Below are 25,231 nucleotides of genomic sequence, written 5' to 3'. Positions count from 1 at the left end.
AATATTCTGAGTTGGAAGGGACCCACAAGGATCATCATGTCCAGCTCTTAGCCCTGCATAGGACCTGCATAGGACCTGCATAGGACCGACTGCAAGAGTTACACCATGTGTGTAAGAGTATCATCCAAATACTTCCTGAAGTCTGTCAGGCTTGGTGCTCTGACCACTTCCCTGGGGAGCCTGTTCCAGTGCCCAACCACCCTCTGGATAAAGAATCTTTTTCCAATATCCAATCTAAACCTCCCCTGACACAACTTCAGACCATTCCTTTAGGTCCTGTCACTGGTCACCACAGAGAAGAGATTAGTGTCTGTCACTCCTCTTCCCCTCATGAGGAAGTTGTAGACTGCAATGAGATCTCCTCTCAGTCTCCTCTGAACCAGGATGAACAGACCAAGTAACCTCAGCCACTCTTCATACAGCTTCCCCTCAAAGCCCTTCAACATCATCATTGCCCTCCTTTGGACACTCTCTAATAGCTTAATATCTTTCTTATATCATGATGCCCAAAACTGCCGCAATATTCATGGAGAGACTGCACCAGTGTAAAGCAGAATGGGACAATCACCTCCCTCGACTGGCTGGTGATGCTTTACCTGATGCCCCCCAGGACACTGTTGGTCCTCCTTGCTGCCGGGGCACTGCTGACTCATATTCAACTTGCTGTTGACCAGGACCCTCAGGTCCCTTTCCAAGGCACTGCTCTCCAGCATCTCGTTCCCCAGTCTGTCTGTCCATCCAGGGTTGCCCCATCCCAGGTGCAAAATTCGGCATTTTCCCTTGTTGAACTTCATATGATTGGTGATTGCCCAGTCCTCTAATTTGTTGAGGTCTCTCTGTAGGGCCTCCCTGCCTTTGAGGGAGTCAACAGATCCTCTGAGTTTTGTGTCATCTGCACAGTTGTTTAGTATCCCTTCCAGCTCTGCGTCCAACTAATTTATGAAGATGTTGAAGAGTACAGGGTCTAAGATGGAGCCCTGTGGAATCCCCCTAGTGACAGGTCATCAGTCTGATATCACCCCATTCACTATTCCCCTCTGTGCTCGACCAGTGAGCCAATTGCTCACCCACCACATGATGTGTTTATCCAACTGTGTGATGGACATTTTGTCCAGAAGGATCCTGTGAGAGACAGTATTGAAGGCTTTACTGAAATCCAAAAAGATTGCATCAACTGGCTTCACTTGATCAGTGAGGTAGGTTACCTTGTCATAAAGGGAAATCAGGTTTGATAAGCAGGACTTTCCTCTCGTGAAGCCATGCTGGCTGTGACTGATGACTGTGCTGTCTTTCAGGTGTTTTTCAATAGTTCCCGGAATAATCTTCTCCATAACTTTACCAAGCACTGAAGTGAGACTGACAGGCCACTCATTTACAAGGTCCTCCTTTTTGTCCTTCTTGAAAACTGGGACAATGTTTACCATCTTCCAGTGAGCTGGGACCTGTCTGGATTCCCAAGACCACTCAAAAATCATCGAGAGAGGTTTTTTGAAGACATCAGGTATCTCTTTGAGGATTTTTGGGTGAATCCCATCAAGCTCCATGAATTTGTAGGGATCCAGCTGGAGCAGCAGATCCAAGGTTGACTGGGAGTTGGTCATTCTCACAGTCATGGTCTTCCAGCTCAGGGTACTGAGACTCCTTTTTCTGTAATTGGTGTTCAAGACAGAGGAGAAGAATACATTAACACCTCTGCCTTGTCTCTGTTCCTGTTAGTCAGGTGACCATCCTCATCGTGTAATGGGCCAATGATATTTCGATTCTGCCTCTTGCCATTAATGTATCTGAAAAAAACTATCATCCCCCACACTTCTGACAAGCTTCAACTACAGCTGAGCTTTGGCCTCAGGAATTTTCTCTCTACAGAAGCAAGAGTTGTGAGAGATGATCGAAAAACTATAGAAGGCCTAGGATTAGTCTCCATATGTCTTGTTTAGGGTGAGGAAGAGCCATTGTGCCTGTGGACATGAAGCCTGTGAACTTTTGCATGTGAACATTTAAAGCACGGATTAAGCAGGTTGGAGTGCACCAAGTTTCAGTTTCCACACAGCTTTTCTGACAGTAGGAACATTGTGATGAAAGAGAAAGATACCTTGTTTGTTGTTCATAGCAGCCATTAATAAAGGTGACACAAGGAGCAGTGCCAAAATATTTAAGAACACAGTGTGTGCTGTTGCTGTTTGCCCACATCCTTGAGGACCGTGGTGATAACATCAAGTATTCAATATACTTTTCAAGGAGGGCTCATTCTCATCAAAGATCAGATATAGGTTTTAGTGAGGCTCTCTTAGAAATGTTTTTCCCCTCATCAGCTTGTCTTTTATTCTGTTTGGCAAATATAGCACATTAAAATGTGTTATTTTTTGCAAACTATGTTTGTTGCTGCGGCTAATGGGAATCACTGAGAAGTCATCTGCATTTTAATTATTTTAACCCTAGAAGAGGAAGTTAGAGACATTAAGAATTGTGAAAATGCTATGAAATACTTGTACTATTTTCTTAGCCAGGCTTCTAATGATGAACTTCGGAAAGAGTATGACCTTGTGGTGTCTTATTTATGTTTAGTATTAGTTCTGAATGTCAAATTTCTGGTCTTAAAAAATATTGAGATATCCATTATTAACCTAACTTAATTCTGTGGAAGTGTGGATGCCTCTGAAAAATAAAGAAAAGCCGAAATAAGGCTGGAAAGGAAGTTAAAGCAGATATTTATTTCCAGCACAGAACTTAACCAGAAAACCTATATTAGCTCAATTTCTCATACTCCCTTCCTTAGGTATACTTTACTTAGAAAGATAGACTAATGACAGAGACCATGCTTTGACCCCAGATGACCTTCTTGTGCTCTTGTAAAAGTACCAAGGTCATGTCTGCTAACATTTGAAATTCAGAAACCTGTAATTTTGGCAGATTTGTTTGATTTTGTTTCCCCTTGAAGCCTGGGGAGAATCGCTTGCCCTGGCTCCATGGGACACAGGACCTTTCTCACTCTAAGAACTGAAAGGAGACCCAGGAGGGCACCTGCAGCTTTCCTGGTCTATTGCAGTGCTAGGGTATGGATTAGCATGCATGGTGATTCTGACCAGTCTTAGAGTTAGAGCCAAGTCAACACAAAACAGGCTTCAGTCAAATGTAAAGCATATTTGAGATACTACTCCAAGCTTTCTGTTAAGGACAGGGACAGTCACTTTTAAAACATTTCTCTGACCTATTTTAATTATCTGAAATGGGCTGAGATGGCTATTCCAAGCCTCTACATTACTTACAAAATTTGGTCAGACAAATTACAGATAAATCATCTCCATAGTAGAAGAGGCAACTTTACAAAAAGGATATGCCTTGCTAGCTTCACTGCATTTTTTCCAAACAGTCAGAAGTGGTCTAGGGATGACATTGGTTGCATACTGGTAACCCACTGCTTTGAGCAGTGGGACAAGCAGAGCTATATGGTGAAAAGCCCTGTAGGTGAATGAGCTGTTTTTTACATTATCAGACTCTACACTTCACTAAGGTGAAAAACAGAAAAATCAAAGCAATTGTTGACAACTTCTAAAAGCAGTAGTCTAGTGGATAAAAAAGCAGGAAAAGTAGTTTTAAGCTAAGTCAAGTTTGGGGACGTACACAGAGAAGCTGCCAGACTGACAGCAAACTGCAGGTCTGGTGGGACAGTGCAGCACTTCAGCATCTGTTAGTGTAGTCAGATAAAGACTGAAAAATAAAATGGTTAGCAATAGAGAAAAGTTAGATTCCTGGGGGTAGAAACAGTAGAAGGAAAATGTGACAAGTACTGTTGAGCCAATCTTTTTTTGGTGAAGACAGCAGTTGCCACACACATGTACTGCATGCATTTGGCAACAGATATGCCAGATTCATCTAGCAGCTGCCAAATATCATTCTAACTGGAGCTACAAAAAGTACTGAGAGATTAGCTTCAGGCATTGCTGCACATGTGAGGTAAGTTGTGTATGAAAACCCAGAGGGGTAATTATTTACCTTTCTTTCACAGCATTTTCCCCTTTTTCAGACTTGTATTACTTTGTTTTCAGCTGAAGAAAGAAAGGCAGCACCTTCCATGAGGCACGCTTTTTACTCTGTGTGCTGTCACATTCCCATGTGCAAAGACATATCTATTTAGTAGTCCCAATTGTAACACCTGCTGCCACCCAGGCAGTATCAAGGGGACTAACAGCACTAAATTGCTCTCTCTTCATTTCTGTGGTTGTTAGGTATATTCATAAGTCTAATTATTGAGTTACAAGCACAAAGAAGTCCTCTGAAGAAAGACACCTTTTCCCACGCAAATATTAGTAATTTAGCTATCTGCCTGCAAGAGTGTGTAGCATTAAGGTTAGCCATGAGACCCTAACAATTAAACACTTATCTTCGCCTCCTGTAAATCTATTTTTTTAGCTGTGAAGAGACAATTTGGTATCAGTACTCATTGTGTCTGAGTGGGTTTTTTCCCTTTTCAGTTTTTAAAAAGCATAAGGAAGCACTTAAAAAGACCAGAGAAAAGAGGCCTGATGTAACAGGTAGATGTATCTCAGGTGGATCCCCATAACTGCAGGGAAACTCCGAAATGCCAAGGCAAAAGCAGTAAGACGCATCAAAGTAACTAAACTCAACTGATATTCCAGCAAAGAGCACAGGTACATATTTATGCAGAGGATGAATTTAGCAATAACACAGCCCTACCCAAGTAAGGAGTGGAAAGGCGTGGCTGCAAACCAGCTTTCTGAGTTTATTGTTTTGGGAATGAGAATCGTCACATTGCTAAAAGAACTCTGAGCTATTATAACACCAGGAGGCAGACAGACAGGCTTACACCCTATCTGTCAGTGCTGAGTTTTGAACATGGAGAAACATATGTGGTCATCAGAATTACTTGGACTGATTTAATCACCCAGTGAAATATCCAGGTGTCAAATAGAGACTGTCAAAATATAGGCATGCAACTGGGATCTCAGTCAGGTGGTGACCCCTGTTACCAAGTCATAAGGCTGCTGTAAGAGCCTATGAAGTCAATAACAAGGGTAAATTAGTAGTCTCAGATCCTATTCTAGTTAAAAGCAGCCAGTTCTAGCCTGATTAAATATGCAATGTCACAACAACCAGTGTGATGACACAGAATGTAAATCAGGGTAAAAAAAATCTGTAAAAGTCCAGTCCTATTTCTGTTCTCTGATTCTTATATGCTGCTTATTGTAGCATTTAACATGTAAAACCCCCACAATTACTGTATCGTTTTTTAAAAAATTGGATATACGATAGCAATGACATCGGTAGCAATAACATTTATTACATTTTAGATGATGACACTCTTATTTGGCTATTGTCAGCGTTATATGCTACAAATTCAAACTTCCTGATTGCCTTGCGGTCATCTTTTTACTTTCATCCTTACAATTGTGTGCTGCATTTTTACAGTGCTTGAGATTTCTCAGGATTTTTAAGTGGAGTTTCCACTGTACTTTGCATTCTGTTTATTCTGTCTCTTCTTTTGAGTATAATAGTGGTCAGATAGAGGATAATGAAGATTTAGCTAGAACCTGATGTTACTCAGGAAAAGCTCATTAAAGACAACGAAGCAAAGTTATTTCAAATAAGATCACATATCAACATGTAGAGTTTGTTAACGAAATTTTGAATTTCATTTTAATTTTGTTTAGCTTCTCCTAATGTCACCCCAGATGAAATCCATATGACCCACACATCCTCCTTTCTTCCACTCTCTCTTTCGTAATGGTTTAGAGGAAAAATAGCTTGATTCATATTTGTGTGTGTGAAGTTAAAGACAAGTCAGAGATGAGTTTTGCACTGGGCCACGAGTTTTGAGGTAGATATGCAGTTTCTAATAGTTTTTGTCACCAGGATATGAAACTTGAAGTTTTGGTGTGGCTTCTGTTAAAATTCTGTGTACTCCACATTTCCTCCTTCTCTCCAGTGTGCTTCATGGTTTCAGAGTGATAAGGATATCCAGACAGGTCATAGCCATGTAGAGGGAGATGATCCTGTAGGCAGAGGCACAGAGATCTCATATCACATTGAGAGGTTTAAATATCAAGATGGAGATCTTGAAGTGGATAAATGTAGCAATTTGCTTTGCTAAGCAGATATTCTGTTGTATTTTCCCCCATGTGGAGCTTTTTCAGGCCAAAAGGCTTAATTTCTAGGTCTGAGTTGCAGTAATGCAGCCTGGAGGTCACTAATGCAGAGATAACTGTATGGTATGATTACTGTGCCAATTGCCACAGAGCTATGACTCCAAGTGAAATGAGGGAGCAATGTGGCTACTTGGGCACATAGTAGCATCAGGTAATCAAAAGGGATCTGAAAGCTACAGGATGTTTTCACCAGATATTTATGTACCAGATTGAAGGAACAGTTGATTTAGAAATAAATACTTTTGTTAAACTTTTTTACTTACTATGAATGCATGGAACACTTACAGCTATTATCACAGAATAATAAAAGAGAAAAATATTTCTTCTTCCCCTTTTTAATTGCTTTTTTTGTATATTTTTCAGAATTTTTGTGCAATTTCTTTTTGCTTTTCTCCTCTAGCAGACACGTGTTCTCATTTTAATTTTGTAGGCCTTAGATACAAAGCAGTTTGGGGAAGAAAATATTTTCTTTCTTTGTTTTCCTGTTGAAAAATGTGATTTCCCAAACCATAAACTTTACTGGATGTTTCAGTCAGTTATAGTAGCAAGAATATATTTAAAGACCTTTATGGCCATCACAGTGATTGGAATGCATTCCAAAGTCAACAACATCCTTTCTCACTTTGTTTTCAAGAAGTTAAGCATGGTAAGATTTCTAAAACCTGTTCTTCTGGAGATTTACAGTAGTAGGACACCAAATGTCTGAGGGAGACAAAAATCTTCCATATGATTTAATATCCTGTTTATTTTTGAGGGGTGCAAAGAGGAGGGGAATTTATTAAATAATTTTAAGAATGCAGTGAGGATATGTATAACTTACAGAGTCCCATTCAGTGCAGCTGGGAGTCTTGATCAGGATGTTTTGACTCATTACTCTATGCCTTCATCAGCTGATGGAACCAATTTTTTTTTTCATCAGCTGATTAAAATTCAAGATAATGAGTTGAAACATGCCAGAAGTAATTCCCTTCAGGGCCGGAGAGAGGAAGTTACCTTTCATGCACAGGTATCCAGAAGAAAACACAAGAAACATAGCCTCTCCAGGTTCTTTTTAACTAGTGAAAAAAGTGAGGGCTTTACATGCACATAAGAAATAAAAAACCAGCCCCAAACTAGAGGACTGAGAAGACTGTCGTATTTCAAGCAGAATATGAGAGGAAACAAGACAGGTAAAGAAGCAATAGCAAAATACAGATGAGGGAGGAATTATTGCATGTGGATCAACAAAGAAGCTAAGGAAATATAAATTCCAAGTATTTTGGGCTTATTACTAAAGCAGCAAATACGCTTCAGAATGCTTTTGATCTTTTCTTTCCCTGCCTTGAAGTAAATGTACGTAAACCTAAAACCATAGAATTGTCTTGCAACAACTTTTTTGACTTCCTTCAAATGTTTACTGTGCTGCTAAATGTTGACTTTGACAAAGGAGACCTTTCCATTCAGTTTGAAAACCTTTACTGTCAATGTATACAAATGCCACTATACGTTTTCTTTTGGGAAACATTTGAAAGATTTCCTTCCTATATTATTTAATGTGCACTTTGAATGGGGGGTTTTCTTCGTCTGCTTTTTGACACAGCTGTGTTTTTAAGCTGAACCGCAGGAGGGAAGGCAGATAGGAAGGGACAAGCAGGACTTGTACTAGGGCTGTGGTCTGGCCAACAGTTCACTGCTCAGTTACAGTTAATGGGGTGAAAAGCTGTGATAAGGCATGTGATCAGAATAGTCAATGTACTGTTCCTGCAGATAGCCAAATTCAGGGCTTCCTAAATGTGGGTTGTTGTTGCAGAAGTTGAAAAAGGAGTAGTCTCACAATATGAGCCAAGCTTTTTTAGCCTGTCCACAGAAATGTCAGCATTATTTTAGCAAGTGATTCATAATATCTGTAATACAAAATCTTGTATTTCGTATAATGCATTTTATATAGTAACTTGCAAATTATAGTATAGCATAAAGTGAAAGTTAATGATTTCTACTGTGTATCATGGCTGTGATCCCAGCATCTTCAAACCACAAGGACTGGAAGTACATAGCAATTTTAAACGCAAGCCTCTGTTACCAGAAAACTGTTTGAACTTACATGTATGATTAAGGATCACTTCTCCCTGCAGTACACAGCTGATCTTCATGTTTCTAAAATAATTTTCTTGCTGGAACACTTTGTTACAATTGCATACAAGGTTTTGGAAAAAGGCAAAGTGCTGCAGAGCAAGAAACATTTATTTTTTGCTTGTCTCCCCACAGATATATCTATCCTGTAACAATTTCTAAACTGTCAGCTTCTTCAGGCACTATCAGTAGGTATATTAGAAAGCAGGAGCTACTACTATTGTGCAATTTACAATGCACAATTGAAGCAGAGCAATTGTCATACAATCTATAAAGACTCATAAACGACTTCAAAGAGGGTCTTAATTGCTGCATGATTTACTACATGGAGAATACCTTCTCTTTTGTGTTTGGAAGTATTTTGCTGCAGGAGAAACCTTTTTAGCCAGGCTTTTATAGGCCAGTCTTTGCCTTGGTAGCATGCATTTACTAGCTGTGTAATTGGTGGCACAGTTCTATTATCATAAACATTGTTATCAGTTAATTAAACTTGAAATGGAGCTTTGTTCCACAACATGTTTTGTCAGATTGTTTTCCTTATTTATTTATCATCATAAAATTTTATTTTATGACTGGCAGCTTCTCAGCCCTCCAATAATAATATAAATCAAAACAAGATTTTAGTCTTCATGCAATTTCCTTTTGGTCTCAAAATATGAAACCAGATGTTTTGGGCATGTTAAAGATGCTTTTCATCTTTTTTTAGATTCTTTCAATGCAGTCAAAGTAAATGCATTTTTAAAACCGACTTATGAAAGTTAAATTTCCTTTGTTCGCCTGGGTGTAGTCTGGTTTGCATTGATGCAGCAGCAATGAGAGACCTTCCAGATAACACACAGAATGCCATTGAAGAATTACACATGTGTGTCTCAAACCTCAGACAGCAACAGGAATTGTATTAATAGCAGATCTGTAGATTTATATTATAGTTTAAAACATTATGAACATTATGAAGTCCTTTTCTTTTTTTTTTCCTTTTTTCTCTTTTTTTCTTTCTTTTTTTTTTCTTTTTTTAAGGGCTTAGTGAACATCTAAAAGAAGATTGGACTACAGGACAACTGTGTGTGTATTCTGCAGTCTGCAGTCTACAGTAAGTGCTAACCTATAATATTTGTTCACATATCTAGCACATTTTTTTATAAGTTGAAACAGATTTTTTTTTTATGCCCTAATGAATTGTCATCAGTATTTCCTTAAAGCAGTGAATCCTTTTTCAGTAGACATTAGATCTGGGCCTAAGGCTATTACTAAAGGACCTAAACATTCCCAGGTGGGCTCCTCTTCAATAATAACAGAAGCCTTGAAGGGATTTATGAATACTACAAACAATAAGAAGTAATAAACAGGAACTGGAGCAAAGTGGGACTGTTGTTATGAACATTTGCATGCCAGTCCTCAGAATCCCCTGTCCTATCAAAATAATTCTAACCCCTGAAAGCAAACGGAAAGGCTTTGGCGTGCTTGTGCACGGCGCTGTGTACTGGGCTGGTTTGGGGCTTTTTGTCTGCTTTACAAACAAGGACTGCAGACAGGCTTCTCTGCATCAGCCTCTACCTCTGAACTCAGTGCAAGAAGTAAGCAGACATTTGCCATTAACCCTGTTCTGGTCTCATACACTAGGAAAATCATAAGTTTTATAATGAGACTAAATATTCTTGGTCCCACAAAACTGTAAGTGAATCTGAGTGCTGCACAAATTGCAGAAGAGATGCACATTTGCCTTTTAGTTCTCAGAGCCTTTTTTTATTCAGAATAAATAAGTTGAGAAATAGATATGTTGCTGGAAAAAAGGAAAAAACAAAAGGAGCCTGAAAAATGTAATTAATTTTTTCACGTTCCTCCTGCTTATTGAAATCAAATGAGTACCTGTAAAAAGACATAGGTACGAAACTTACTGCCTATGAAATATAGTGCAGAAATTTGCTGCATAAATGTGGTGCTTTTCCTGCTGTGAAAGTGTATCTGCCTTCTTACTTCAGTGCTTTTCCTGTCTGTACTTTTGAATGGTAAAAGGTAATTAGGAGCTAGGACTAGAGTAAAAGAGAATGAGTTTCCAGATAGGACCTAACCAGATGAGACAAAAAACAATGTGCAAATGTTGGGATGGGGGTGGAGAAAATTTGGTCAGGAGGGAATCCAGGGATGTTTGGGAGGGATATTTTTCTTTGCCTTGGAAGAACCAGGTGGTGGGGCGGGTGGAGGGGGCAGATAATAATCACTGTATTTTTAAATGTTCAGTTCCTCAAGGTAGGAGATGGAAGGTCTCAGTGACTAAAGCAAAAGCTCAGAAATGTAGCTGGCTCAGAGTGAGTTCATTAATAGGAATAAAATAAAGTGGAAGAGAAGTAAATGTAGACGGATGGGCAGTTTTCTAAGAGCTTTGATTTTCAGTGCTTTTATACAAAGAACAACATTTAAATAAAACACTGTTTAGTGACTCTCACTTCCTTTGTGCAGAACTACACAGTCATCATCTTCTCCCCTCTAAGAGTCGTATGACCATGAAGTTATTTATTTAGAGACGTGCTCGTGAGGCAGAAATTAGGAAAAGGCATAACTGGGGGGGTTTAAATAAAACATCTTTATGAGTGCAAGCTTGGATGATTTCATATCAAGAATTCTGTACAGACAGTAGGTACTTACTGGCTTCTGGCATTTCCTTTCAACAAAGGAATGTGACCATAGAAATGTCTGGAAACGAGAAACACACATCATTACCTAGGTCTGTATGAAGCATCAGCTATTTTTCTATGGACCGCAGGACAGGACCAGATCATCTACCACACTTAGAACAGCTGAAGATGCTTTACTGTTTAGTTTTTCTCTTTCCCTCAAAAAAAAGTGACTGTATTATGTATCATGAGATTGTAAATGATGAGTAGGCATCTTCACTGACCATTAAGCTGCAAATCTTTTATACATGTTTCTTCACTCCATTTCTTTGTTGCCCTACACAAAGTCCACTATTGAAGGAGCTACCAGCATGCAGACCAATTATAGATATGAGAAATTCCTCTTTACCCGTGTAAATAAGTGAGTATATTTAGATACACAGGATATCTTCTAAGTACTCTAGTTATAGCCTTTTTTTCAAGCTAACTATGTATGAAATAAGAAGCAAAGAGTGTTGCTTACAATTTTTCATGGATTTGCTTGCCATTTTTTGCATACATCACCAAGTCACCAAGCTGTAGGGCTTTATTTGTAGGGATGGTTACCTCCTGCTTCATTTTGCAGGATGGTGTTTACCAGTCCTTACCTTGTTCCCCTGAACTCACTGGAACACCCTATGCAACACTGTGCTTTCTTTAGGCCAGTAAGTGACACCATGATTTGACCCTATATTTCAATATGCAGATTAATCAAGTGCAACCTTGGTTTTGGTCATCAGTGTAAAAAAATTCCTGTAAGGAAGATGTGTATGGGTAGAGCCATTGAATGCCTGCAAAACCTCAGAAAGAGTTTACTTAGTTTATGAAATGTTCCATTAAACTCTTGCTAAATATAACTGTTGAAATTTGACATTAACCACCTTCATTTGTCATAATAAACACAAAAGTTTTCCACTTGGAGTATCAAATCTTATTTTTTAATAAGAAACAACTATGTTTATCACGATTTTTTGAATTCATCACACATATATCAGATTAGATTCATAATGTTTTGATATTGTCCAGAAGATGTATGTTTTCTTTCTCTAGTTCTTTTTTTTCCCACTTTGTAAAAGTCAAATAACACTTAACAAATACCTCCTGTCATGTGGTAGTAGGTCAGATACCTGTGTTATATAAATCTTTATACTGAGAGTTTATGACATTTTAAACTTAGAGCTTCATTCAACTTGACGATTTTGGCAGCAGCTAATTATAACATTAAACAGTTCACAGAACTTAACCTAAGACCTAAAATTATATAATTTTTGTAATGACTGATTTGCACCTCTCCCAGTTCATTTAGAGCAATTCAGTTCAAAAGTCTTACCCTTCTTAATCACTCCCTTTTAATCTGAAACTCCAATGTCTCTCTCTATTTCTCTACTGTATCTACTTATTAAAAATTACCAATTAAAAAAAATTCCACCAGACTTACAGGAGCTATATGATTGTTCATGTACATGCTATTGACACAAAAGGAATGCAAAATTGTTGTTGATGCTAAAGAGGCCAAAGACTGAAAAGCATTTTTGACTGTATTATATTATTTAAAAGTGTGATGATAGAGTTATTGCAATTGTACATTCTCAGCACGATAACAGTGAGATTTCAGAAGACAAAAGATGGAGTTTGAATCTACATAGAGCTCAGTAATGAAAATCTGAATACTGGATGATGCTTAGGCCTTTCCTCAAGGTACAATATCCTTCTTGTTTTCTTCTGTCCTTCTGGAGACAGTGGCTCTAAAATGCTGTGCTGGACAAGTCGAGGTGAACAAGGCAGAGTTTTGCAGGTTTCTCAGAGTAGATCATCGTCTGAAGTGACCCTGACAAAATTAAGTGGGAGAGGGAGCTCTGGGTGATAAAGTAAATAAAAGAAACAAAGTTCTGAAACCACAGAAACAGTAAAACAGAAGCTAAAGGATTTGTTTGAAACTTGGATGTAAAATGGGTTAGAAAGATCAAACCACGGAAGCAAGACACAGTTCCATGAAATTTGGAGCAGTAGCAAAAGATGAAGAGACAAAAAGATATACACCCCAAATTAGAAGATGCGGGAGCCAAAAAAGACTTTTATGTACCACTATAAATTTACTTAGCCCTTTCTTCTGAAGCTTAAAATCCCTCCCCCCTTTCTGAACAGTACCCATTCAGATTCTACCATAACAGATGGAGTTATTTCCAGTAATCAGGTTTTAAAACCAGCTTTACCCTAAACAGTTGATATGGCAGTGTATAGCTTTGTTATAAAATAAGCTGCATGGAAAAGAAGACATGCAGGTAGCTTGTTAGCAATTTAGGAATTGTTGTATGCTTTGCAATGTGAAGTATCAACTTTATAGCACTTGTTTTTCACATACACTTCGATAGGATTTGCAACCTGGTTTGAACATCTGCAGCACACAGTTTGACAGATTTTGGTTAAAATATATTGCATCTTGTTTAAAAATAATGCAGTGTCTCAAGTACCTGGGAGTCATGCTGAGAAGAAAGAAAACCCCCTTTGTTAAATATTTACCACTTAAGTCCTGAACATCTGCAGTTAGCTAAGAATGGTGATGTCAGTGGACACTTCCCAAGGTTAGCTGCCTCAATATTTGTACAGATCTAATCTGAAGTCCTTTTCTTGAGAAGAGGAACACATCCAAACTCAACACATTGTCATTGACAAATGACCACAATAGTCTAAGGATAAAAGAAGGGCAAGTATTCAATAAAGAAAGAGAACATGAACATGAACATTAACAGAATAAACCTGACCTATCTAGTGTGTTTAACTCTCTGTGATTTTTCAGACTTGGGTTATTTATTAGCAAGTAAAACTCACAATTTAGACACAAAAAAGCAGCAATTTAACAGCATGTGGGTTTTTTAGTTATTTGTGGGTTAGGTTAGGGTTTTTTGCCTCTGAAAGGGTGAGGAAGACTCTGTGCACATTAGGATGCAGCATTAGGATTGGATGTTTTCTGGGTAGCACACTGCTCCTGTTAGATGGCTCAATTAGTGAGTCACATCAGCTACATAAGGTTTGCCAACCATACACTTTATTGCGGAAGGGACAATGACAAACTGTGTCAGCCTCATGGCCCCTACTGCATTGCATAGAGAGCCAAGACACACGAATATGAGGGGAAGAAGACTGCATTTTTCATCACTGCCTGACACTGAGAGGCTCAGAGTGGGCATAAGAGCCATATTACAAGAGACTGTTGGAAGAGAAGCAGAGGTGATCTCCAGAGAACTCACCTGTTTAGCTGGAAGGAAAGGGCTACCAAACAACCATGGCTGTGAGGTATTAAACAAGACAGGGCAACAGAAAGTGACAATGGTGCCAGTCCCTAAAAAAAAAACCCTAGTAGCCTAAAAATGAGATTCAGTTTTTTTAGTAACTTCTAGCCAGTGCCCTTCAACCCAGTGGAAAACTAGATGAAGAAACCCAGTTCATTTAAATTAGCTGATATAACCTTACAGCTCATCATTTGAGCCCAGTCTGTATGAACTACAGTGTTTATTTGTCAGCAGAAGAAAATTAAACCTCTGCTTTTGATGCCAGTTCACTTGTCAACCACATGTAGGCAAACAAGGACAAATGAGAAGTCTAGGTGGTATATGGGATGTAGGTGTGTTTCAGATCTCATAGGTATAGAGTTCAAGCTTGCTGCAGTCACCAAGCCTATTAAGGAACATATAGAGAGAGGCTTTTTCTGTTTGGAGGCAAACTCAGATGATGCTGCCTGTTTCTGTAATTCACAGAATAGTTCAAAATACTAATAGTGGAACAGTTTGGGCATTTTGGGAATCATTCAATATATAACTTTTTTTTTAATGTGTTTTTTAAAAGAGGTTAAACATAGTTTTAAAATTTTAATATATTTAACCTGTTAACATAACTCCTGTTTAAATCTGCTCTCTAGAATGAAATTGAACAAAACAACAGAAAAAAAAAGATGGAAAAAAAAGAAAATTATTTTAAAAAATTATAAAATATTATGTTATTAAATGCATATATGTACTAAACAAAAGATTCTTATAAATCATCACTTGTGATCAAATTTTCAACTACTTCATAAAAAATATTTTCCTATACTACCTATGAAAAGCCTGTATCCCAGAATGTCAAGCAGTATTTCTTGTTATACAAATAAAGTGGGGTTTGTCATAACTGTAATATAAAGCTCCAAATTTTTGAATGTCAAAAGGGATGATGATTTCATTAAGACTGCAGCAGACTGCCCATTGACTATTTACAGAAAACAATTCTATAGAACCCTGTATCTGTGGGATGAAATGCTGAAAAGAAGGCAGATTTAATTGTCTTTTTTTTTTCACTGTTGACTGTTTACTTTCTGCTCACTGAAGCTCAGACTAGTTAGCAGTTTATGTAAATATGCATTTATTCTAAGGCTCATATTTAATACAGTTGAAAAAAAACAATCTGTACAGTATATTTAATAGAAAGTAGTGTTATTGGACAGCAGCAATGTAAGTAATGATATTCAAGAATTTTTTCTCAGCTATCAATTTTTAAGAAAAAAGGAAGAAAATCTATATATTGTGCTAGTGGCAAAACAATATGCAGTCATTTGAAATGGGAGGGTCCCTTTATTAGAAAGAAATATACTTTAATTAGAAGAAATATGTTAATTTCAATAGTGTATGCTTCATATCTGTGCCCCCAAAAATCTTTGCACACACCTACATTCTTTTTATGGACATTACAAAGGAGGATAATAGATGCCTATAAAAGTAACTAGTGAAATTCTGCATTAGGATAATCTGTCACCCATTTCCATTTTTTCTGAAGAAAGCAAGCATAATCAAAAGCCTAAATGACAAAGAGTTGACAGTAAGATTCTGTAGTAAATGATTCCAGAGTCGCTGGCCTGCGGAGATGCTGAAGAAGTCCCCAGCAGACCTGATTAATTCCAGTTTCTCCAGCTGCCAGGGGAGCAGAGGCTAAGCAGTTTCACAGAGAGGAGCCTATTACCACCACTAGGCTGAAATAGATCTAATCAACTCACAGCCGCTCAAAAGAAAACTTTACAGGTTTAGCTCACTAAGGCAGTGCTTTAAAATGATGACTACAAAGGATCATGGGAGTCTGAAAGCATTTAGTCTTTATTGCAGCTCAAGGAAATTTTCTGCTGTGGTTAGGCCATGCTAATTTACTGAACATGACAATGCCTCCCAGATTGTATGACATCATTTCAATAATGGCCCTTGTACTCTTAGTTAAATATTTCTACTACTACTTTTTAAATTCTAAATACTTCATTTGTCGAAATATCATCTATTTTAAAATTAATTAGGTTTACCATTTCAAATATATGAGCTAACCTGCTTTTTCATTCAGTTTGAATGATGATGCTATATAATTTGCCATGGCACTGTCAGAAAAATTAAATTTGTATTAATTTATCATTATTATTTTCATAGAATGAACCTCTAGAAAGTACTCTGTACTACGGCCGTAAATTTTATGCCAGTTGTGCACTGCTTTAAACATTATAGTGATCTTCACAATTATATAATTTGAATGATTTTAAGAACAAAAATTCCAACAGCTTGAGTATTACTTGACTGACAACAATTATACCTTAAAAAAAGAAAAACTTTCAAAACTTTTTTATTTCCTTTGTTCGTTCTTTCATTCATTATTGGAGGGGATTTTTTAAGTCCTCCAGTCCGCAGGGAGAATGTTAAAGCAATGACAGTACACATGTCATTTGTTAGATTAAGAAAATAAGTCCTTTGACTCTTTCTCAGCATTCAATTGAAAAACTTCCCTTAACAGATAAAATCTGTTTTTTATTAAAAACAATCAGTATTTAGAAACTCCAAGTATAAGTAGTTGTACGACACAATATTGAAAGATGTAGCGCAATACACACAGTTTGCAAGGCAGTTCTTTAATGACAGCTAATACATTATTATTTGATCAGTCTCCCAGGTGATTTAAGGTAAAAGCACACAGCAGAATGGCATTTGGAAAAAGTAAGTTACTTGTGACCCTGATGGGGAAGAGGGGGGCAGTGAACAAGCAGCAGTGAATCAGGTGGTGGAGGCTGGCATCCAGGGCTGGGAACCGAGAGGTTGCTGGAAGCTACCACTGGCCTAAACACAGCCCGACTCACTCCGCTCCTCCCGGGGTTACCAGCTGCTCTGTGCGAGGTTGCTTTTGTGAAACAAGCTGCGCGTTTGCAATCCGTGGCACAGTGGAAAAGTGCTGTTTGTTGGGAGTAGCACCATTCGCATGCATTTTAGCGAGAGGTTAAAAGGCGATGGAGATTGAGCTCTCCCTATCCCACGGGCACAATGGGTGAGGTTTAATGAGGTTTAACAATTAAACCAGCAAAAGTCCTTGGGAAAAATGAAGAGCTAGAAAAAGAACAAAACTTTTTCTGTTTTACAGTAATTTTTCCATACAAGAAACATATCTAATGTATCTTTCAACTGGTATAAAAAAATCAGACATTCATCTACCTACCACCAGGTCTTTTTTATTCCAAGCACAGAACTTCTGGGAGTTAACTAGAGAAATAAAAAAAACAGATTGCAATACCCAGTGATCCACTGCACAATAGATATATGAGGAATCTACTGAAAATGAGAGAGAAGGATTTATTCCACACAGTTTCTTGCACATCTTTTAAAACTATTTCAATAAATGACTAGAATATGAGGGTAAGACATTGGTTAAAGGCAATAGCTTAAATAATTTCTGGAATAAAAGAAAAAAACACAAACTTCTTCCCATGACTTTTCTGGAAAATTGTAGAGAAAAGTATGCTGTACTGTGCAATCTAGACACTGAATTGCAGTGGGAATGAGGGACAAGATAAGGACACGGTTTTGTCAGAGTCCAGAAAAGCTGAAATGAGAAATGGTGGAGTGCTGCAAATACTGAAGGATGACCAGTCTGTAATTATGAGAAAGCAAAGTAATTTAGTTAGGAGTGAGAACTACAAGGCTTTCAATGTCCTCAGCTGAGTCAGTTGACCTGGGTGGGTGAACTGTGAAAGCTGGAATGAACAAGAACAAACAACTGGAGAGACAAGGCAGGAAGATACTTGGGATGTGCACTGAACAAGAATTTGTAGCATTCACCAACATCTCTGATGAAGGTAAACACGGTGAGAGGAAAATATTACCCAACTGGAACAGCCTGTCGGTATTTGAAGTTGCCAAGGTTGTGAGAGTTTAAACAGAGCTGGTGTGGAGTCTCTCTGTTATATTCCAATCAAGAAACAGGTATTAATTGGGAACACTACTATCACTTTTGCACTGTACGAATCCTTGCCTCTGGTTGATTTTTTTTTTCCTAATTTGCTAATTTATACAGGTCTTCTCTGAGAAGCATTCCTGTTGGAGCTACAGAGTTAAGAAAATACTTTGAGAATTCTTATTTTTGCTTGTGGTAATCGCGTCTCAAAAGTACACATTGTTGAATTAGATTGCTGACACAATACTTCTCCTGGCTGGGGAGTGCTGTTGCTTCTCTGCTCATTGTAACTGAAGGGGATCAATATTCCTCATGCTGCTCAGACTTGCACACTCTCAGGTAAAGATTAGTGCATTTTGGACCACGAGACTTCAAAGATTTCCATCTCTTTCTAGCATTGCAGCTGTCATTCTCTTGCTTCCTGATTTTAAAGGTCTGAGTCAAAGTTCATTAATGTTAAAAGAAAGTTTCCTTTCATTTTAATGGTCTTTGATCAGACCCCAGAGAGAACCATCACCAAAGAAGCCCATGCCGGCAGGGAGCAAATATGGTCAGGGGAGGCTGCCACAAGTTAGCTACCTGTTTCAGAGCACCTGACATCATCTCCTTTTCTACTAACGCATGTGAACTACAAGCAGGAGAAAAAAATATTAAAAAACTTTCAGTTTGCTACAGCTTAAGTTGGTAACCAGCCAAGGTGCTGGAAAGGCAGCAGGTCCCCAGGTCTGGCCGTTTACTAGGGGAGCATGCCAGGGCAGGACCTCGCAGCCAGGAACCGTCCCACCTTTGGTCTTGCCAGCTCTGAACTGACACTGACCTTGAAAGAACAAACCCCTGGGAGGAGGAATACCCATGGTTCCCCAGTGTGAGTCTGCAGTGGACTATGCAGCGTTATGCCCATTCCTAATACACAATGCAGAGCGACACCTTGTTTATTATGCGTGTTGTAATGTTGCTAATGTGTATCCAGTGTCTCAAATCAATGTCATACATAGCACAATAGTTTGTGAAGCAATAGAGCTGTCAACGAAGGAAGTGGTAATGGACCACAATGGGAATTTCAATGCACAACAGGATCCATTACTGGAAAGGTAATGGCCAGTATGAAGGTGGAACAAGAAATGTCAAATACAAATAGACGTGTGTGTGTATGTGTGTGTGTACATTTACGTGTATATAGCATTTATGAATACTTGTGTGTCCATAATGTGTTTATACACATATACACACACACACTCATATAGATTCTCAAAACACTGTGTGCATTGTTTTTTAAGGTACATGTTAATTTACCTCAGTCAGTGAATTTCATGCTGTGGGTTTTTTTCCCCAACAATGTTATGATATCATCTGTGAATATGTAAATGATCTATTATAAGCTGTGAAGATTTTGATGAGCTTCTAAGAGATTGGTCTGGATGTATGAGAACGGGGGAACTGCTGAAGGAGGTCAATGTAGGACATTAGCTTTGCGAAAATAAAAAGTAAAACATGGCAAAGAAAGTATCAAACAAAATATGTTCAAAATGGAACATGGATGGCCGATTCAAAAGTTCTGCTTCCTAACATATATAATATATATTAGCAAATATCTCGCTTCTCTTTTCTTTTAATGCCCCTTATGGAGACTTCCTACTGAGTATAATATAATAATGCATCTACCATCCATCTGTCAAGATTCTTACACTGGCAGCCATGACTGTAGAATTAGAATATTAATATTTAGCAGAAAATCACACTTTTCCTGCAGAATCATACAAAACACCACTAAAATAAAATGTTCTATCATCCTTACAAATTCTATTTTATTTTGTCTTTGTATCTTTTCTGTGTGGTAGAATTTTGTATATTGATTTCACACTATTTACTACATATATTAAGCATGTTTTCAAGCTGCTATTATGAACACACTCTTTTGGTACTAATTGCACATAATAAACACATTAGATCAGATAATACTATATAGCTGGTTTATCTTACGTTTGATTTTGACACAGTTTATTAGTTAAGAACAACACAACAAACAAAGAGTTAAGTGTTTAGGACATCACTCAGAAAATCCAGGTGCTGCATAAAGTGTTACCAGAAAACATAAAGATGCTCCTTTCCTGTGTAAGGCCCCAGACAACAGTGTGAAGGGATTTGTGTACGAGCATTGCATCTCTGTACAGGTTTTGCAGTCTTTCAAGAAGCTGTAAAATTAGGCCAAAACAGATACCAGAAGTAGATCTCATGCTTATTTTAAGAGGCACCTTCCACTGGCTAATGCTGTCTCACCAGTGAAGCTCAAGCTAATACGCCAATTTGTGTCATTACAGATCATAAGCAATTTTCACAAGACTATGGGTGTTAATTCTTTTCTCCTGGTTAAGACCCTCCTTGGGTAATTATAGTCTGCCTGCTTAACTTCCCCTGCAGCTTCAGCTCTCTAATGTGCTCTTCTCTCTTTCTCATCCTCCAGCTTGTGCTGCTGAAAGCTGCCAGATATTGTGAAGCCTCACAATTTATCACTTTGCTTTCATCGTGATTCACATGGTTTAAACACAAGTATTGTGCATTACTGCAAAGAACGTCACTTTTCTGATTCTCTCCCCTGTCATCAGGTGAAGGACTATAACATTTTGTAAATCTTTTAAGGACTTGAGTTGGAAAATTCAGTCCTTTACATGGAATAATAAAACACACTTAGGTGTTATGGACCCTAAAACCTTGTTCTTAAGAACAAAAAGCATGGTTTGTTCTCAAGTTAAGCTAAGGAATATTGTCAGGTTTTGAAAGAGGAAGAAAAATAGTGAGTATCTGAGTACAACACGTATGTTTAGAACTCATGGTGTTGTTGCATTTCTGGATTACTCTCAGTTTATGGTTTCTGTTCCCAGATTTCCATATTTCCCTGATTGAAATGGAATATCACTACAAATGCTAGTTAACAGTTGCCACTTTCTTCTTCTTTTTCATTTGTGAAAAGGAGAGCAAGAAAAATAAATTAAGAAAATACAGTGTCTTGGGAAAGCCACTTGATGTTGGAAGCCCATTAGAAAAAGATTGTCAAGATCAAATACAGTTCTGCCCTAGAAGAAAACTCAGAAGTCCATTTGTTAGACAGCTGAACATGCATAAACAGAAAAACCAGGCATTATCACAGCTAGGAAATGGCTCCCAATACCTAAAACCAGCCAGCAGCAAACAGAGGTTTCCAAGTACCCTTTGTAGTCTTTGTTTCTATTGTACCATAGACAAAAAGATGACATATGGCTCTGTCAAATGGCAGATCTGCTAATCAGAACACTCACAACCTCTGAACATTGTGATACAGGAGGATGACAAGTTTAGTTGTTATAGGTAATCATATCAACATGGTAGACATATATAGATTAAGTTTATCAATTAGTCTTGAACATAATAGATTTAGTGAAGTCGAGCAATAGAAAGTGTAGATTCAAAGTACTTAACTGATCTCACAAATATTGCTGTAAATGGTGTGTTTCTATCAAAGTCTCACAAAGATAAGCTGTGACCATTTACTATTTAACATCCTGTCAACTACTAGGGAGAAAACATGGACTGGTGATTGACAAAGTTTGCAGATGACACAAAGATTGTAGGAGAGGCAAATGATGATAAGAGTACAGCATTATTCCTTAGAGAGATTAGAACCCCTTGGGAAACTAGACTCCAGTTCAAACAAAATACACTTCACTGCTGCATAACTCTGTAAGGAAATAAGATTGAGTGTGCCTTTAGGATGGGGAAATCTGTTCTGAGAAACAATGATCCTGAAAAAGACTTCAGGTTACAGTGGGGAATCACCAGACTGTAACTGTCCCATGCAGCACTATGGTTACTAAGAGTAAAATATGAAATCTGAATAATAAACAAGGAATTTAGAGAAGCAGAGGCTACACCACCTCTATTTGGCATTAAAGACAAGATCACCGCAAGTGACTTTTGAAAGATCTGTGAGCAGTGTAAGTCCTCCATAGCCAAAAATCTGAGCTGTTTTGAGTAGTCACAAGTGATATGATATGTTTCTATCCACATGAGTGTCATCAGAAATTAAGTTTTCCTGTGGGACTACTCAGGACTGGGAGTTTGGAGTGCACTCTGTGAAAATTCACCAATACAGGTTTAAATGTGCTGTTCTGAAGACCATGCCTGTCCCTCTTCTCCTCCAGAACTTGTTCTCCCAGCATTTTCTTAGATAATCAGTGCACAAGGAAGATAAAACCAGAAGGGATTTGATTTTTCAAAAGCATATGGATAGTCGCATAACATTTGTACTATTTTCCCTTTTTGATTAAAAAGTTAGTGAGCAACACTTCGTCTCCTCAACTACAGCTAGACGCTTAAGTTGCTTTGCAATGATTCAGCAAGAATTTATTTCAGGTATTAAGTGTCTATCACTTTGATAACTAAGCACCTATCTGAATATTACACTTCATAATATTGAAAGAACATAGAAATGTTGCAGCACTATCTGTCTGTATTTACTCTATGGCAGCTTAATCACTGATTAAATACTAGTAACAATATGAAGATTGACGTATGAGCCACAGGAGAAAGAGAAGTTAACTGCACAAAGGTGAATTACTGTGACTGAAAATTGCTTCTGTCCTATCGACAGGATGAGCTTCATCAAGGAAACCAGCTTTCTTTTTTGAATTATCCCCTTAAACTCCCCAAAACTGATCAAGTGAGGAGGGTAAACCATTTTTTTTGTCAGCAGTAGCTCTACTTACAGCCAGAAAATCAGATATTGTCCTTCAAAATACTACCACAAATTAAAGATCATAGTTCCGAACGGAAAGGAAATTATACTTGTCCACAGCTGGAAGGTTTAACCTTGTCTGCTTTTGAGTTTACATAATTATAAGGACATGGGGTTTCCATGAACCCTTGCAAATTCTGTCAAAACAACATATACTTGGGTATTTGGACTGCATCTCCACAGAGCTGCAAGTCACAAAAAAAGCAAGTTTTTTCTCCAAAATGGCCGCTATTTAAATCTAAACAATGGATCTGATAGAGATCTGAAGGATTAAAATATGGAGTTATAATCCACCATAGAAAAGAGAAAGACACACTACTAACATTAGCTTTACAGTGTTTTCTATGGACACTAACAAAAGTACAGGTTGGTATCACCATTGCAGAATTGATGTTGAAAGGAATTTCTGGCAGACAGAAAGGACAGATAAGTATATAAATAAATACAGAATTTCAGGGAAAGAATGGAACAGAATTAAGTTGTTCTGAAAATTAACCAATAATTTTCAGCAGATCAAGTTCTTCTGTGATATACATTTAAGAATTAAATTTAAATTAGCTCTTTAAAATGGCCATGTGATTTAATTATTCAAAATGTACACAAATATAATGAGTTTTTAAATATTAAAACTATTCTCTATTGTCACTACTGTGAGCTCTTAATTTACAGAGCAATTAAGTCAGGACCCTCATTCATCAGTACATGTGCATTTGTTGAAAACATAGTCAGTTTTTATTAATTGATGCTATAGAAATACTGAGGTAAAATTAATGTGTGTGCTTCAGAGGTCATGCTGGCGATAGTAGGTAGCTAGCAAGGAGCAAGACGTGAGATAAATAAGTAACTGCTGTTCCCTGATTACACTAGAGATAGCTGAAATATTAAGTGGCACAATGGGCACTATGCTTAGCCAAAATGCTTGCAAACAAATGCCCCCTGAGTTTTCTCTGGCAAGCATCTGTCGTGGCAGTAGCTGTGAAATAGGGAAACTTCAAAGCTTCAGTTTCTGATTATTAGCAGTGTGTGTAGTGTAATGTTCTTACATTTTTATGTAAACTCAGCGTTGATGAGCTGAGAGGGTAGAATTAAAAAATACTTCAGCTTGCCTTTGTTCTTTGGGACACGGCTGACAGGAATGTTAGCTGGCAAGAGTCTCCCGAGTGTCTATCAACTGGTGAATTACAGGGAGTATGGGGCCAAATTTGCAAAAGAATCAGGTGAATAGCTACAGAATTGGAACATACTTTTTTCCTCCATTTTCCCTGCCCCCAGTGGTGCATCTACAAAAGCTCTGTGATGGCACAAAAAGGGACTGGAAAGTAGGTTAGGCATAAATATGAGCACAGGCTGTGTGCTCAGAGATTTTGGGAGAGCACTAGTGGGCTGCAGAGTGCTACCCCCTTCATTGTTTGTATTGTCAGAACACTCTGAGGCCATCCTTTACACCTCCTCTACTATCCCAGTTCTATTTGACCAGTAAATAACAATTTACAGTGGAGACATTCAAAGTAAAAAGTGCAAGATTGAAAAAAAAAGAAGTGAACCCATGGAATCATAGTGCCATTAAGGCTGGAAATCTGGCCAGGCCTTTCTGCTTTGGGTGTATATGAAAGAGAAACTTTAAAACTTGATGTTTAAAATAGCAAACAATGCTGTTATTGAGTCTCTTCCATTGACTCAAAAGGCAATTCAGAGTGGAAGTCTTCTGTCCTCTCTAGAACCTCTCATGCAAAAGCATAGATTTCAGCTAGATAGGCACTACTCAAATGCCCTCCTGTCCTGTGCTCCAGGACTGTATCACACCTTGTTAGTTAGTGTGTGAAAAGGTGGGAGAGGGGAGAGATGGGAATCTTAAACTTCTTTAAGCCTACTGGTTAGGGCATATTTTTCTGCAAATCCTGGCAGCTTATTGGAAAAGTTCTAGCCTTCTCTTTAGTTGTCAAAGAATTTCAACAGATTAGAGAGAAACAATTTACCTTTTAAGAAACTATGAAATCTGGCTTTCTTATGCCATATTCTGTTAAAATATTTCATTTTTAGTTATTTTTTCAGATGATTTATCTTACATTAAAGTAGGTCAATTGATCTATAATTCTTTAGAATGCATGTGCATTTTGAAGACTTTGTGAGACATTATGGACAGTTTTATGGAAGAGCATGCTTCTCCAAATTGACCATTTTAATGTTTATTTGGAACTTTTGCAATGAATGATCCTAGCAATTTTATTGTTCTTTGTCAGTTTCTTTAAATTTCTTTTCTTTTGACAACTTGATCTCTGATACTGCCTTATGTTTATTATCTGCAAATAATTGGC

At 37.9% G+C, this 25,231-nt stretch overlaps 1 long non-coding RNA gene across 1 annotated transcript in view; it reads left to right on the top strand.

The window, feature by feature from the left end:
• LOC113999983 overlaps window positions 1-25,231 on the top strand; it is a 262,086-nt gene that overhangs the window by 40,644 nt on the left and 196,211 nt on the right. The window contains exon 2 of the long non-coding RNA XR_005566976.1: window positions 9,291-9,363. This is a non-coding gene — a long non-coding RNA (uncharacterized LOC113999983). The remainder of the gene's footprint in view (window positions 1-9,290; window positions 9,364-25,231) is intronic.

This window comes from Pipra filicauda, unplaced genomic scaffold, assembly GCF_003945595.2.
Source record: "Pipra filicauda isolate LSUMZ 115617 unplaced genomic scaffold, ASM394559v2 scaffold83_size3615187_pilon, whole genome shotgun sequence".
Lineage (NCBI taxonomy): Eukaryota > Metazoa > Chordata > Aves > Passeriformes > Pipridae > Pipra > Pipra filicauda.
The sequence above is the reverse complement of the archived record's forward strand: the minus strand, read 5'-3'. Positions and strand labels throughout refer to the sequence as shown.